This window comes from Arachis hypogaea, chromosome 5 (genome assembly GCF_003086295.3).
Source record: "Arachis hypogaea cultivar Tifrunner chromosome 5, arahy.Tifrunner.gnm2.J5K5, whole genome shotgun sequence".
In the NCBI taxonomy this organism is placed as follows: domain Eukaryota; kingdom Viridiplantae; phylum Streptophyta; class Magnoliopsida; order Fabales; family Fabaceae; genus Arachis; species Arachis hypogaea.
In genome coordinates, this window is record NC_092040.1 from 54530923 (window position 1) to 54547326 (window position 16404).

The 16404-nt window shown below is 40.4% G+C and overlaps 1 non-coding gene across 1 annotated transcript; it reads right to left on the bottom strand.

Moving 5' to 3' along the window:
• Positions 1–502: 502 nt before the first annotated feature.
• On the bottom strand, positions 503–610 carry LOC112804571 (small nucleolar RNA R71). Its single transcript, XR_003203181.1, has one exon. It is a non-coding gene; the product is annotated as a small nucleolar RNA R71 (small nucleolar RNA).
• Between the last annotated feature and the right edge of the window lie 15794 nt (positions 611–16404).

Consider the following 16404-nt stretch of genomic DNA (forward strand, 5'->3'; position numbering starts at 1 on the left):
TCCTGAACCTGAAAGGACCTTGAAGAGAAAGCTAAGAGAAGCCAAAGCACAACTCTCTTTAGAGCACTTGAACGAACTCTTCAAGGAAGAAGAACAAATGGCAGCCGAAAACAACAACAATGCCAACAATGCAAGGAAGGTGCTGGGTGACTTTACTGCACCTACTCCCGACTTCTATGGGAGAAGCATCTCTATCCCTGCCATTGGAGCAAACAACTTTGAGCTTAAGCCTCAATTAGTTTCTCTAATGCAACAGAATTGCAAGTTCCATGGACTTCCATTGGAAGATCCTCATCAGTTTTTAGCTGAATTCTTGCAAATCTGTGACACAGTCAAGACTAATGGGGTTGACCCTGAGGTCTACAGACTGATGCTATTCCCTTTTGCTGTAAGAGACAGAGCTAGAACATGGTTGGACTCTCAACCTAAAGAAAGCCTGGACTCTTGGGAAAAGCTAGTCAATGCCTTCTTGGCAAAGTTCTTTCCACCTCAAAAATTGAGTAAGCTTAGAGTGGAAGTCCAAACCTTCAGACAGAAGGAAGGAGAATCCCTCTATGAAGCTTGGGAAAGATACAAACAATTGATCAGAAAGTGTCCCACTGATATGCTTTCTGAATGGAGCATCATAGGTATTTTCTATGATGGTCTCTCTGAACTGTCCAAGATGTCCTTGGATAGCTCTTCTGGAGGATCTCTTCATCTGAAGAAGACGCCTACTGAAGCTCAAGAACTGATTGAAATGGTTGCAAATAACCAATTCATGTACACTTCTGAAAGAAATCCTGTGAACAATGGGACTAGTCAGAAGAAAGGAGTTCTTGAGATTGACACTCTGAATGCCATATTGGCTCAGAATAAAATATTGACTCAACAAGTCAATATGATTTCTCAAAGTCTGTCTGGGATGCAAAATGCACCAAGCAGTACTAAGGAAGCTTCATCTGAGGAAGAAGCTTATGATCCTGAGAACCCTTTAATAGAAGAGGTGAATTACATGGGAGAACCCTATGGAAACACCTACAATCCTTCATGGAGGAATCATCCAAATCTTTCATGGAAGGATCAACAGAGACCTCAACAAGGTTTCAATAACAATAATGGTGGAAGAAACAGGTTTAGCAATAGCAAGCCCTTTCCATCATCGTCTCAGCAACAGACAGAGAGTTCTAAGCAGAATACCTCTGACTTGGCAACCATGGTCTCTGATCTAATCAAAACCACTCAAAGTTTCATGACTGAAACTAGATCTTCCATTAGGAATTTGGAAGGACAAGTGGGTCAGCTGAGCAAGAAAATTACTGAACTTCCTCCAAGCACTCTCCCAAGCAATACTGAAGAAAACCCAAAAGGAGAGTGCAAAGCCATCAACATGGCCGAATTCTGGGAGGAAGAAGAGGCAGTGAACGCCACTGAGGAAGACCTCAATGGACGCCCACTGACCTCCAATGAGTTCCCCAATGAGGAACCTTGGGAATCTGAGGCTCAAGATGAGACCATAGAGATTCCATTAGACTTACTTCTGCCATTCATGAGCTCTGATGAGTATTCTTCTTCTGAAGAGGATGAGTATGTCACTGAAGAGCAAGTTGCTAATACCTTGGAGCAATCATGAAACTAAATGACAAGTTACTTGGAAATGAGACTTGGGAGGATGAACCCCCTTTGCTCACCAAAGAACTGGATAACTTGTCTAGGCAGCAATTGCCTCAAAAGAGGCAGGACCCTGGGAAGTTTTCTATACCTTGTACCATAGGCACCATGACCTTCAAGAAGGCCTTGTGTGACTTAGGATCAAGTGTAAATCTCATGCCCCTCTCTGTAATGGAGAAATTAGGGATCTATGAGGTACAAGCTGCAAAAATCTCACTAGAGATGGCAGACAACTCAAGAAAACAAGCCTATGGACTTGTAGAGGATGTCCTGGTCAAGGTTGAAGACCATTACATCCCTACTGATTTCATAGTCCTAGAGACTGGGAAATGCATGGATGAATCCATCATCCTTGGCAGACCCTTCCTAGCCACAGCAAAGGCTGTGATTGATGTTGATAGAGGAGAGCTGATCATTCAAGTGAATGAAGAGTCCTTGGTGTTTAAGGCCCAAGGATATCCCTCTGTCATCATGGAGAGGAAGCATGAAGAGCTTCTCTCAAAACAGAGCCAAACAGTGCCCCCACAGTCAAGCTCTAAGTTTGGTGTTGGGAGGCCACAACCAAATTCTAAGTTTGGTGTTGAAACCCCACACTCAAACTTTAAGTTTGGTGTTGGGAAGTTCCAACATGGTTCTGAGCATTTCTGAGGCTCCATGAGAGTCCTCTGTCAAGCTAGTGACAATAAAGAAGCGCTTGTTGGGAGGCAACCCAATGTTTTATAATTAATTATTTTCTTTTGTTATTTTATCTTTTTTGTAGGTTGATGATCATAAGAAGTCACAAAAACAATGAAATAAGCAAAAACAAAATGAAAAACAGGAAGAAAAACAGCACACCCTGGAGGAAGATGCTGCTGGCGTTCAAACGCCAGTCAGCCTAGCAGTTGGGCGTTTAACGCCCAGTCTGGCACCATTCTGGGCGTTTAACGCCAGAAAGGGGCACCAGACTGGCGTTAAACGCCAGTAAAGGGCAAGAACCTGGCGTTAAACGCCAGGAATGGGCACCAGCCCAGCGTTTAACGCCAGAATTGGCTCAAAACGTGGATTTTGATGCCTTTTGGTGCAAGGATGCCTTTTTCTTGACACCACAGGATCTGTGGACCCCACAGGACCCTACCATCACTCTCTCTCTTCTTCCCCCATTCACCAATCACCTCAACACCTCTTCCCCAAAAACCCTTCACCTATCAAATCCCATCTTTCTCTTCACCACTCACATCCATCCTTCATAAATCCCCACCAACCTCACCCTTCAAATTCAAACCACTTTCCCTCCCAAACCCACCCATAATGGCCGAACCTTTACCCCCCTCTCTCCTATATATACCCTTCTTCAACCCTTCATTTTCACACAACCTAAACACCACTTCTCCCCCTCTTTGGCCGAACACACCACCATCTCCCTCTTCCTCATTTCTTCTTCTTCTACTCTCTTCTTTCTTCTTTTGCTCGAGGACGAGCAAACATTTTAAGTTTGGTGTGGTAAAAGCGTTGCTTTTTCGTTTTTCCATAACCATTATGGCATCCAAGGCCGGAGAAACCTCTAAAAAGAGGAAAGGGAAGGCAAAAGCTTCCACCTCCGAGTCATGGGAGATGGATAGATTTCTCTCAAGGGTGCATCAAGACCACTTCTATGAAGTTGTGGCCTTGAAGAAGGTGATCCCCGAGGTCCCTTTTTCACTCAAAAAGGGTGAATATCCGGAGATCCGCCATGAGATCCGAAGAAGAGGTTGGGAAGTTCTTACCAACCCCATTCAACAAGTCGGAATCTTGATGGTTCAAGAGTTCTATGCCAATGCATGGATCACCAAGAACCATGACCAAAGTGTGAACCCGAATCCAAAGAATTATCTTACTATGGTTCGGGGGAAATACTTGGATTTTAGTCCGGATAGTGTGAGGGTGGCGTTCAACTTGCCTATGATGCAAGGAGATGAACATCCTTACACTAGAAGGGTCAACTTTGATCAAAGGTTGGACCAAGTCCTCACAGTTATATGTGAAGAGGGCGCACAATGGAAGCAAGATTCAAGAGGAAAGCCGGTCCAATTGAGAAGGCATGACCTCAAGCCCGTGGCTAGAGGATGGTTAGAGTTCATACAACGCTCAATCATTCCCACTAGCAACCGGTCCGAAGTTACCATAGATCGGGCTATCATGATCCATAGCATCATGATTGGAGAAGAAATAGAGGTTCATGAGGTCATAGCTCAAGAACTCTATAAGGTGGCGGACAAGACCTCCACCTTGGCAAGGTTAGCCTTTCCTCATCTCATTTGTCACCTCTGTTATTCAGTTGGAGTTGACATAGAGGGAGACATCCCCATTGATGAGGACAAGCCCATCACCAAGAAAAGGATGGAGTACACAAGAGATCCTACTCATCATGAGATCCCTGAGATTCCTCAAGGGATGAATTTTCCTCCACAAAACTATTGGGAGCAACTACACACCTCCCTAGGAGAGTTGAGTTCCAACATGGGACAACTAAGGGTGGAGCATCAAGAACACTCCATCATCCTTCATGAGATTAGAGAAGATCAAAGAATCATGAGGGAGGAGCAACAAAGACAAGGAAGAGATATTGAGGAGCTCAAGCACTCCATAGGATCTTCAAGAGCAAGGAAGAGCCGCCATCACTAAGGTGGACCCGTTCCTTGATTTCCTTGTTATTTATTCTTCTGTTTTTCGAAAATTTATGCTTATGTTTATCCATGTTTGTGTCTTGTGATCATTAGTGTCTTAGTGTCTATGCCTTAAAGTTATGAATGTCCTATGAATCCATCACCTTTCTTGAATAAAAATGTGCTTAATTGAAAAAGGAAGAATTGCATGAATTTTGAATTTTATAACAGTTTAATTATTTTGATGTGGTGGCAATATTTTTGTTCTCTGAATGTATGCTTAAACAGTGCATATGTATCTTGAATTTGTGGTTCATGAATGTTGGCTCTTGAAAGAATGATGAAAAAGGAGACATGTTACTGAGGATCCGAAAAATCATTAAAATGATTCTTGAAGCAAGAAAAAGCTATTCAAAAAAAAAAAGAGAAAAATCGAAAAAAAAAAAAGAAAAAAAGAAAAGAAAACGAAAAAAATAGAGAAATAAGAGTTGTGATCCAAGGCAAATAAGAGTGTGCTTAAGAACCCTGGACACCTCTAATTGGGGACTTTAGCAAAACTGAGTCACAATCTAAAAAGGTTCACCCAATTATGTGTCTGTGGCATGTATGTATCCGGTGGTAATACTGGAAGACAGAGTGCTTTGGGCCACAGCCAAGACTCAATAAATAGCTATGTTCAAGAATCATCATACTTTACTAAGAGAATCATTAACACTATCTGGACTCTGAGTTCCTAAAGAAGCCAATCATTCTGAATTTCAAAGGATAGAGTGAGATGCCAAAACTATTCAGAGGCAAAAAGTTAAAAGCCCCGCTCATCTAATTAATACTGATCTTCACAGATGTTTTTGGAATTCATTGCATATTCTCTTCTTTTTATCTTGTTTGATTTTTAGTTGCTTGGGGACAAGCAACAATTTAAGTTTGGTGTTGTGATGAGCGGATAATTTGTATACTTTTTGGCATTGTTTTTAGTATGTTTTTGTTATGATCTAGTTAGTTTTTAGTATATTTTTATTAGTTTTTAGTTAAAATTCACTTTTCTGGACTTTACTATGAGTTTGTGTGTTTTTCTGTGATTTCAGGTATTTTCTGGCTGAAATTGAGGGACCTGAGCAAAAATCTGATTCGGAGACCAAAAAGGACTGCAGATGCTGTTGGATTCTGACCTCCCTGCACTCGAAGTGGATTTTCTGGAGCTACAGAAGCTCAATTGGCGCGCTCTCAACGGCGTTGGAAAGTAGACATCCTGAGCTTTCCAGCAATATATGATAGTCCATACTTTGCCCAAGATTTGATGGCCCAAACCGGCGTTCAAAGTCACCTCAAGAAATCCCAGCGTTAAACGCTGGAACTGGCACCCAAATGGGAGTTAAACGCCCAAACTGGCACCAAAGCTGGCGTTTAACTCCAAGAGGAGTCTCTGCACGAAAAATGCTTCATTGCTCAGCCCAAACACACACCAAGTGGGCCCGGAAGAGGATTTTTATGTCATTTACTCATTTCTGTACACCTTAGGCTACTAGTTTTCTATAAGTAGGACCTTTGACTATTGTATTAGAAATCTTTTGATCACTTTAGATCTCTAGATCATCTTTGGACAATTTTAGTTCTTAGATCATTGGGAGGCTGGCCATTCGGCCATGCCTAGACCTTATGCTTATGTATTTTCAACGGTGGAGCTTCTACACACCATAGATTAAGGTGTGGAGCTCTGCTGTACCTCGAGTATTAATGCAATTACTATTGTTCTTCCATTCAATTCCGCTTGTTCTTGTTCCAAGATATCACTTGTTCTTCAACTTGATGAAGGTGATGATTGACGCCCATCACCATTCTCACTCATGAACAAAGTGACTGACAACCACTCTTGTTCTACAAGCATTTGAGGCTTGGTGAATATCTCTTGGATTCCTGATTGCACGATGCATGGTTGATCGCCTGACAACCGAGTGCTCGCCTGACAAACGAGCCAACCATTCCGTGAGATCAGAGTCTTCGTGGTATAGGCAGGACCTGATGGCGGCATTCAAGAGAATCCGGAAGGTCTAAACCTTGTCTGTGGTATTCTGAGTAGGATTCAATGATTGAATGACTGTGACGTGCTTCAAACCTGTAACCTACTGGGCGTTAGTGACAGACGCAAAAGAGTGATTCTATTCCGGTAGGGGAGGGAACCAAACCGGTGATTAGCCGCACTGTGACAGAGTGCATGAGCATTAGTTTTCACTGCGAGGATGGGAGGTAGCTGCTGACAACAGTGAAACCCTACACGAGCTTGCCATGGAAAGGAGTAAGAAGAATTGGATGAAGGCAGTAGGATAATTTATACGCTTTTTGGCATTGTTTTCATATAGTTTTTAGTAAGTTTAAGCTACTTTTAGGGATGTTTTCACTAGTTTTGATGTTAAATTCACATTTCTGGACTTTACTATGAGTTTGTGTGTTTTTCTGTGATTTCAGGTAAATTCTGACTGAAATTGAGGGATTTGAGCAAAACTCTGAAGAAGGCTGACAAAAGGACTGCTGATGCTGTTGGAATCTGACCTCCCTGCACTCGAAATGGATTTTCTGGAGCTACAGAACTCCAATTGGCGCGCTCTCAACGGCGTTGGAAAGTAGACATCCAGAGCTTTCCAGCAATATATAATAGTCCATACTTTATTCGAAGAATGACGACGTAACATGGCGTTAAACGCCAAGTACACGCTTCTGTCTAGAGTAAAACGCCAGAAAAACGTCATGATCCGGAGTTGAACGCCCAAAACACGTCATAACTCAGAGTTCAACGCCAAGATATGCCTTAGCACGTGAATTCATCAAGCTCAGCCCAAGCACACACCAAGTGGGCCCCGGAAGTGGATTTATGCATCAATTACTTACTCATGTAAACCCTAGAAGCTAGTCTAGTATATATAGGACATTTATCTATTGTATTAGACATCTTTTGACCATCTTTTGACCACTTTAAGTCTTTCATTATTCGGTCACTTGATCATGGAGAGGGCTGGCCATTCGGCCATGCCTGAACCCTTTGCTTATGTATTTTCAACGGTGGAGTTTCTGCACACCATAGATTAAGGGTGTGGAGCTCTGCTGTACCTCAAGTATTAATGAAATTCTATCTTCTTTTATTCAAATCTCTCTTATTCTTATTCCAAGATATTCATTCGTACCCAAGAACATGATGAATGTGATGAGTCAGATTACCCTCATTATCATTCTCACTTATGAATGCGCGTGATTGACAACCATGTCCGTTCTACATGCAACAGAGCTTGAATGCGTATCTCTTAGATTCCCCAACAGAATCTTCGTGGTATAAGTTAGATAGTTGGCGGCATTCATCTGGATCCGGAAAGTCCAACCTTGTCTGTGGTGTTCCGAGTAGGATCCTGGGAGTCCGGAAAGTCCAACCTTGTCTGTGGTGTTCCGAGTAGGATTCCGATCATGAGTGACCGTGACGTGCTTCAAACTTTAACCTGCTGGGCGTTGGTGACAGACGCAAAAGAGGGATTCTATTCCAGTAGGAGCGGGAACCAACCGGTGATTAGCCGTACTGTGACAGAGTGCGTTTGCATAGTTTTCACTGCGAGGATGGGATGTAGCCATCAGCCATGGGTGATGCCTCCAGACTGGTTAGCTGTGCGAGTGACAGCCGCACAGGTTATTTCCCCGTGAGGAATGAAAGTAGCCACAGTTGATGGTGAACCCCTATACAAAGCTTGCCATGGAAAGGAGTAAGAAGAATTGAGTAGAAGCAGTAGGAGAGCAGGCGTGCTTGAGCCATGCAGCAGCTGTATATACTTAAAAGATACCTCTACCAATGAATCTGCATAAGTGTTCTATCCCTTTTTATTATTTCTTCTTTTTATTATTAATTATTCGAAAACCCATAAACTATTTTAATCTGCCTAACTGAGATTTGCAAGGTGACCATAGCTTGCTTCATACCAACAATCTCTGTGGATTCGACCCTTACTCACGTAAGGTTATTACTTGGACGACCCAGTACACTTGCTGGTTAGTTGAACGAGATTGTGAAGAAAATAAACAATGCCCTCAGAGTATACATCCTTTATAAATACATAACAAGTGATCACAATTTCGTCCACCAAGTTTTTGGCGCCGTTGCCGGGGATTGTTCGAGTATGGACAACTGACGGTTCATCTTGTTGCTCAGATTAGGTAATTTTCTTTTCAAAAATCTTTTTCAAAATTTTTCTTTTATTTTTCGTTTTTCCAAAAATGTTTTTCGAAAAAAATCAATAAAAATACAAAAAAAAAAAATTAGAAAATCATAAAAATAAAAAATATTTTGTGTTTCTTGTTTGAGTCTTGTGTTAATTTTTAAGTTTGGTGTCAAGTGCATGCTTTTAAAATTTTTCTTGCATTGTTTTCGAAAATTCATGCATTCATAGTGTTCTTCATGATCTTCAAGTTGTTCTTGACAAGTCCTCTTGTTTGATCTTGATGATTTCTTGTTTTGTGTCTTTTGTTGTTTTTCATGTGCATTTTTGCATTCATAATTTTCATGCATTAAAAATCCCTAAGTTTGGTGTCTTGCATGTTTTCTTTGCATCAAAAATTTTTCAAAATTATGTTCTTGATGTTCATCATGATCTTCATAGTGTTCTTGGTGTTCATCTTGACATTCATAGCATTCTTGCATGCATCTTGTGTCTTGATCCAAAATTTTCATGTTTTGGGTCATTTTTGTGTTTTTCATTCAAAATTTGATTTCAAAAATATCTTTTCCTTATTTTCCTCTAAAATTTCGAAATTTTGGGTTGACTTGGTCAAAAATTTTTTAAAAATTAGTTGTTTCTTACAAGTCAAGTCAAAATTTCAATTTTAAAAATCTTATCTTTTCAAAATCTTTTTCAAAAATCATATCTTTTTCATTTTTTTTTATTTTCGAAAATTTCAAAAATATTTTTCAAAATATTTTCAAAATCTTTTTCTTATCTTTTTATCCAATTTTCGAAAAATTAGCTAACAATTAATGTGATTGGTTCAAAAATTTGAAGTTTGTTACTTTCTTGTTAAGAAAGGTTCAATCTTTAAGTTCTAGAATCTTATCTTGTAGTTTCTTGTTAGTTAAGTAATTTTTAAAATTAAATCTTTTTTTTTTTAAATATCTTTTTCAAATATATCTTTTTATCTTTTATCTTATCTTTTTCAAAAAATTTTATCTTTTTCAAAATTTGATTTCAAAATATCTTATCTAACCTCTTATCTTCTTATCTTTTTCAAAACTTGATTTCAAATCTTTTTCAATCAACTAACTAACTCCTTGTTTGTTTCTTATCTTTTTCAAAACCACCTAACTACTTTTCCCTCTCTAAATTTTCGAAAATTCTCCCTCTCTTTTCAAAAAAAAATTCTTTTTGTTTTAAATTTTAATTTTAATCTCATCTTATCTTTAATTTTCGAAAATTACTAACCTCTTTTTCAAAATTATTTTCAAAAATCTTCTTTTCTTTTTCTATTTTAATTATTTAATTACTAACACTTCCCCTCACCTCTCTTCATTCATATCCTAACATCTCATCTCACATCTCTGCCATCCTCACAGTTGTGTTTCTTTTCCACTCTTCTTCTACCCCTTTCTTCTTCTACTAACATAAAGGAATCTCTATACTGTGACATAGAGTATTCCTCTTTCTTTTCTTGTCTTCTTCTCTTTCTTATGAGCAGGAACAAGGATAAAGGCACTCTTGTTGAAGCTGATCCAGAACCTGAAAGGACTCTGAAGAGAAAATTAAGAGAAGCTAAATTACAACAATCCAGAAACAACCTTTCAGAAATTTTCGAACAAGAGAAGGAGATGGCCGAAAATAATAATAATAATGCAAGGAGAATGCTTGGTGACTTCACAAAGCCAACATCCAAATTTGATGGAAGAAGCATCTCCATTCCTGCCATTGGAGCCAATAACTTTGAGCTTAAGCCTCAACTAGTTGCATTAATGCAACAAAACTGCAAGTTTTATGGACTTCCATCTGAAGATCCTTATCAGTTTTTAACTGAATTCTTGCAAGTCTGTGATACTGTAAAGATGAATGGAGTTAATCCTGAAGTCTACAGACTCATGCTTTTCCCTTTTGCTGTAAGAGACAGAGCTAGAATATGGTTGGATTCACAACCTAAGGATAGCCTGGACTCCTGGGATAAGCTGGTCACTGCCTTCTTAGATAAGTTCTTTCCTCCTCAAAAGCTGAGCAAGCTGAGAGTGGATGTTCAAACCTTCAAACAAAAAGATGGTGAATCCCTCTATGAAGCTTGGGAAAGATACAAGCAGCTGACCAAGAGATGTCCATCTGACATGTTTTCTGAATGGACCCTACTAGATATATTCTATTATGGTCTCTCTGAATTTTCGAAAATGTCACTGGACCATTCTGCAGGTGGATCTATTCACCTGAAGAAAACGCCTGAAGAGGCTCAAGAACTCATTGACATGGTTGCAAACAACCAGTTCATGTATACCTCTGAGAGGAATTCCGTGAATAATGGGGTCCCTCAGAAGAAGGGAGTTCTTGAAATTGATGCTCTGAATGCCATACTGGCTCAGAACAAAGTGTTGACTCAACAGGTCAACATGATCTCTCAAAATCTGAATGGATTGCAACATGCATCCAACAGTACTAGAGAGGCAGCTTCTGAAGAAGCTTATGATCCTGAGAACCCTGCCATGGCAGAGGTTAATTACATGGGTGAACCATATGGAAATACCTATAACCCATCATGGAGAAATCATCCAAATTTCTCCTGGAAGGATCAACAAAAACCTCAACAAGGTTTTAACAATGGTGGACGCAATAGGCTGAATAATAGTAAGCCATATCCATCATCTTCTCAGCAACAGACAGAGAACTCTGAACAAAATAATTCTAAATTAGCCAATATAGTCTCTGATCTGTCAAAGGCCACTTTCAGTTTCATGAATGAAACCAGATCTTCCATTAGAAATCTGGAAGCACAAGTGGGTCAGCTGAGTAAGAAAGTTATTGAAACTCCTCCCAGTACTCTCCCAAGCAATACAGAAGAGAATCCAAAAGGAGAGTGCAAAGCCATTGACTTAGTCAACATGGCCGAATGCACTAGGGAGGAGGAGGACGAAAATCCCAGTGAGGAAGATCTCCTGGGACGTCCTCCAAGCAAGAAGGAGCTTCCTAATAAGGATCCTGAGGAATCTGAGGCTCACACAGAGACCATAGAGATTCCATTAAATCTCCTTCTGCCATTCATGAGCTCTAACTATTATTCATCCTCTGAAGAGGATGAAGATGTGACTGGTGAGCAAGTTGCTCAATATCTAGGAGCTATCATGAAACTGAATGCCAAGCTATTTGGTAATGAGACTTGGGAAAGTGAACCTCCCTTGTTCATTGGTGATTTGGATACTTGGATTCAGGAAACTCTACCTCAAAAGAGACAAGATCCTGGCAAGTTCTTAATACCTTGCACCATTGGCACCATGAGCTTTGAAAAAGCTCTGTGTGATCTTGGGTCAGGGATAAACCTTATGCCACTCTCTGTAATGGAGAAGCTAGGAATCATTGAGGCACAACCTGCCTTGTTCTCATTACAATTGGCAGATAAGTCAGTGAGACAAGCTCATGGGATAGTAGAGGACGTGCTTATAAAAGTTGAAGACTTTTACATCCCTGCTGATTTCATAATCCTAGATACTAGGAAGGAAGATGATGAATGCATCATCCTAGGAAGACCTTTCCTAGCCACAGCAGAAGCTGTGATAGATGTCAACAGAAGAGAGTTAGTCCTTCAATTGAATGGAGAATACCTTGTGTTTCAAGCACATGGCCATCCCTCTGTGACAAAAGAGAGCAAGCATGAAGAGCTTCTCTCAGTTCAAGGTCAAGAAGAGCCCACACAGTCAAACTCTAAGTTTGGTGTTGTGAAGCCACAACCAAACTCTAAGTTTGGTGTTCAAACCCCATATCCAAACTCTAAGTTTGGTGTTGGGACTAGACAACATTGACTTGATTGCTCTGTGGCTCCATGAGAGCCACTGTCAAGCTATTGACATTAAAGAAGCGCTTGTTGGGAGGCAACCCAATTTTATTTATCTAATTTTATTTTATTTTGTTTCTTTGTTATTTTTGTGTTTAATTAGGTACATGATCATGAGGAGTCACGAAAAAAATCAAAAAAAAATTAAAAACAGAGTCAAAAACAGAAGAAAAAATTTTTCACCCTGGAGGACGCACGGGCCGGCGTTCAGCGCCCAGAAGATGCATCTGGCGGGCGTTCAACGCCAGAACAGAGCATCTTCCTGGCGCTGAACGCCCAAAACAAGCAACATCCTGGCGTTTAACGCCAGGATGCGCACGCAGAGGACAATCTGGCGCTGAACGCCAGAAACAAGCTTGAAACTGGCGTTCAACGCCAGAATCAAGCATCACATGGGTGTTAACGCCCAGAACATGCACCAATGGGCGTTTGAACGCCAGAATGGTGCATGAAGGCAATTTACACGCCTATAGGGTGAAGGAATGGTATTTCTTTTCACCTCAGGACCTGTGGACCCCACAGGATCCCCACCTACCTTTTCTTTTAATCCTATTCACACTCTCCTAATCCAAATCTCATTTTCAATGTCACCCTTCCAAAAACTTCACCATTCACATCAACCTCCTCTTCCCCATAAACCCCACCTACCCCCATTACATTCAAATTCAATTTCCCACCCATTCCCACCCAAAATGGCCGAAACCTAACCCTCCCCCCTCCCTATAAATACCTCCCTTTTCTTCTTCATTTTCACACAACATAACCCCTTCTTCTCTACATAGCCGAACCCACTTCTCTCCCTCTCTTCCAAATTCTCTTCTTCTTCTTCTTCTACTCTTCTTTTCTTTTTGCTCGAGGACGAGCAAATTTTAAGTTTGGTGTGGTAAAAAGCCTAGCTTTTTATTTTTCATTCACCATCAATGGCACCCAAGACCGGAGTTTCCTCAAGAAAAGGAAAAGGGAAGGCAAAAGCTTCCACTTCCGAATCATGGGAAAAGGAGAGATTCATCTCCAAGAGCCACCAAGACCACTTCTATGATGTTGTGGCAAAGAAGAGGGTGATCCCTGAGGTCCCCTTCAAGCTCAAAAAGAATGAGTATCCGGAAATCCGACATGAGATCCAAAGAAGAGAGTGGGAAGTCATAACCAACCCCATGCAACAAGTCGGATTACTGATGGTTCAAGAGTTCTATGCTAATGCATGGATCACAAGGAACCATGATCAAAGTATGAACTCGAATCCAAAGAACTATCTCACAATGGTTCGGGGGAAATACTTAGATTTCAGTCCGGAAAATGTGAGGTTGGCGTTTCATCTACCCATGATGCAAGGTGATGAACGCCCCTACACAAGGAGGGTCAACTTCAATCAAAGGTTGGACCAAGTCCTAATGGACATTTGTGTGGAAGGCGCCCAATGGAGAGTAGACTCCAAAGGCAAATCGGTCCAACTAAGAAGACTGGACCTCAAGCCTGTAGCTAGAGGATGGCTGGAGTTCATCCAAAGATCCATCATCCCTACAAGCAACCGATCTGAAGTTACTGTGGATCGGGCAATCATGATTCATAGCATCATGATTGGAGAGGAAGTAGAGGTTCATGAAGTCATAGCCAATGAACTCTACAAAATAGCTGACAAGCCTTCATACATGGCACGGCTAGCCTTCCCCCACCTCATATGCCATCTATGTTATTCAGCTGGAGTTATCATAGATGGAGATGTCTCCATTGAAGAAGACAAGCCCATCACAAAGAAGAGGATGGAGCAAACAAGGGAAGTTCCTCACGGCCCTCAAGAAGAACATGAGGAAGTTCATCAACAAATGCCTCATGAATGCACTTTCCTCCTAACAACTATTGGGAGCAACTCAGTACCTCCTTAGAAGACTTGAGCCATAATGTGGAACAACTAAGGGTGGAACACCATGAACACGCCCTCACTCTCCAAGAAATAAGAGAAGATCAAACAGCTATGAGAGAGGAGCAACAAAGGCAAGGAAGGGACATAGAAGAGTTGAAGAACATCATTGGTACATCAAGAAGAAGACGCCACTAAGAGGTGGATTCATTCCTTGTTCTTTATTTTCTTTCTGTTTTCGGTTTTTAAGTGTTATGTTTATCTATGTTTTTGTGTTTCTACTTCATGATCATTAGTGTGTAAACCATGCCTTAAAGCTATGAATAAAATCCATTAGTCTTTCACCTATCTTAAAAGAAAAATGTTTTAATTCAAAAGAACAAGAAGTACATAATTTTCGAAATTATTAGTGAATTTAATTTAATTATATTGATGTGGTGGCAATAATTTTTGTTTTCTGAATGAATGCTTGAACAGTGCATATTTTTGATCTTGTTGTTTATGAGTGTTAAAATTGTTGGCTCTTGAAAGAATGATGAACAAAGAGAAATGTTATTGATGAACTGAAAAATTCATGAATTGATTCTTGAAGCAAGAAAAAGCAGTGAAAAAAAAAAGTGGCGAAAAAAAAAAAATAAATAGAAAGAAAAAGCAAGCAGAAAAAGCCAATAGCCCTTAAAACCAAAAGGCAAGGGTAGCAAGGATCCAAGGCTTTGAGCATTAATGGATAGGAGGGCCCAAGGAAATTAAAAATCCAGGCCTAAGCGGCTAAAACAAGCTGTCCCTAACCATGTGCTTGTGTCATGAAGGTCCAAGTGAAAGGCTTGAGACTGAGTGGTTAAAGTCGTGATCCAAAGCTAAAGAGTGTGCTTAAGAGCTCTGGACACCACTAACTGGGGACTTTAGCAAAGCTGAGTCACAATCTGAAAAGGTTCACCCAGTTATGTGTCTGCGGCATTTGTGTATCCGGTGGTAATACTGGAAGACAAAGTGCTTAGGGCCAAGGCCAAGACTCATAAAGTAGCTGTGTTCAAGAATCAACATGCCTAACTAGGAAAGTCAATAACACTATCTGAAATTCTAAGTTCCTAGAGAAGCCAATCACTCTAAACTTCAAAGGAAAAAGTGAGATGCCAAAACTGTTCAGAAGCAAAAAGCTACAAGTCCCGCTCATCTAATTAAATTAATTTCATTGATATTTTGGACTTTATAGTATATTCTCTTCTTTTTATCCTATTTGATTTTCAGTTGCTTGGGGACAAGCAATAATTTAAGTTTGGTGTTGTGATGAGCGGATAATTTATACGCTTTTTGGCATTGTTTTCATATAGTTTTTAGTAAGTTTAAGCTACTTTTAGGGATGTTTTCACTAGTTTTGATGTTAAATTCACATTTCTGGACTTTACTATGAGTTTGTGTGTTTTTCTGTGATTTCAGGTAAATTCTGACTGAAATTGAGGGATTTGAGCAAAACTCTGAAGAAGGCTGACAAAAGGACTGCTGATGCTGTTGGAATCTGACCTCCCTGCACTCGAAATGGATTTCTGGAGCTACAGAACTCCAATTGGCGTGCTCTCAACGGCGTTGGAAAGTAGACATCCAGAGCTTTCCAGCAATATATAATAGTCCATACTTTATTCGAAGAATGACGACGTAACTTGGCGTTAAACGCCAAGTACACGCTTCTGTCTAGAGTAAAACGCCAGAAAAACGTCATGATCCGGAGTTGAACGCCAAACACGTCATAACTCAGAGTTCAACGCCAAGATATGCCTTAGCACGTGAATTCATCAAGTCAGCCCAAGCACACACCAAGTGGGCCCCGGAAGTGGATTTATGCATCAATTACTTACTCATGTAAACCCTAGAAGCTAGTCTAGTATATATAGGACATTTATCTATTGTATTAGACATCTTTGACCATCTTTTGACCACTTTAAGTCTTCATTATTCGGTCACTTGATCATGGAGAGGCTGGCCATTCGGCCATGCCTGAACCTTTGCTTATGTATTTTCAACGGTGAGTTTCTGCACACCATGATTAAGGGTGTGGACTCTGCTGTACCTCAGTATTAATGAATTCTATCTTCTTTTATTCAAATCTCTCTTATTCTTATTCAAGATATTATTGTACCCAAGAACATGATGAATGTGATGAGTCAGATTACCTCATTATCATTCTCACTTATGAATGGCGTGTTGACAACCATGTCCGTTCTACTGCACAGAGCT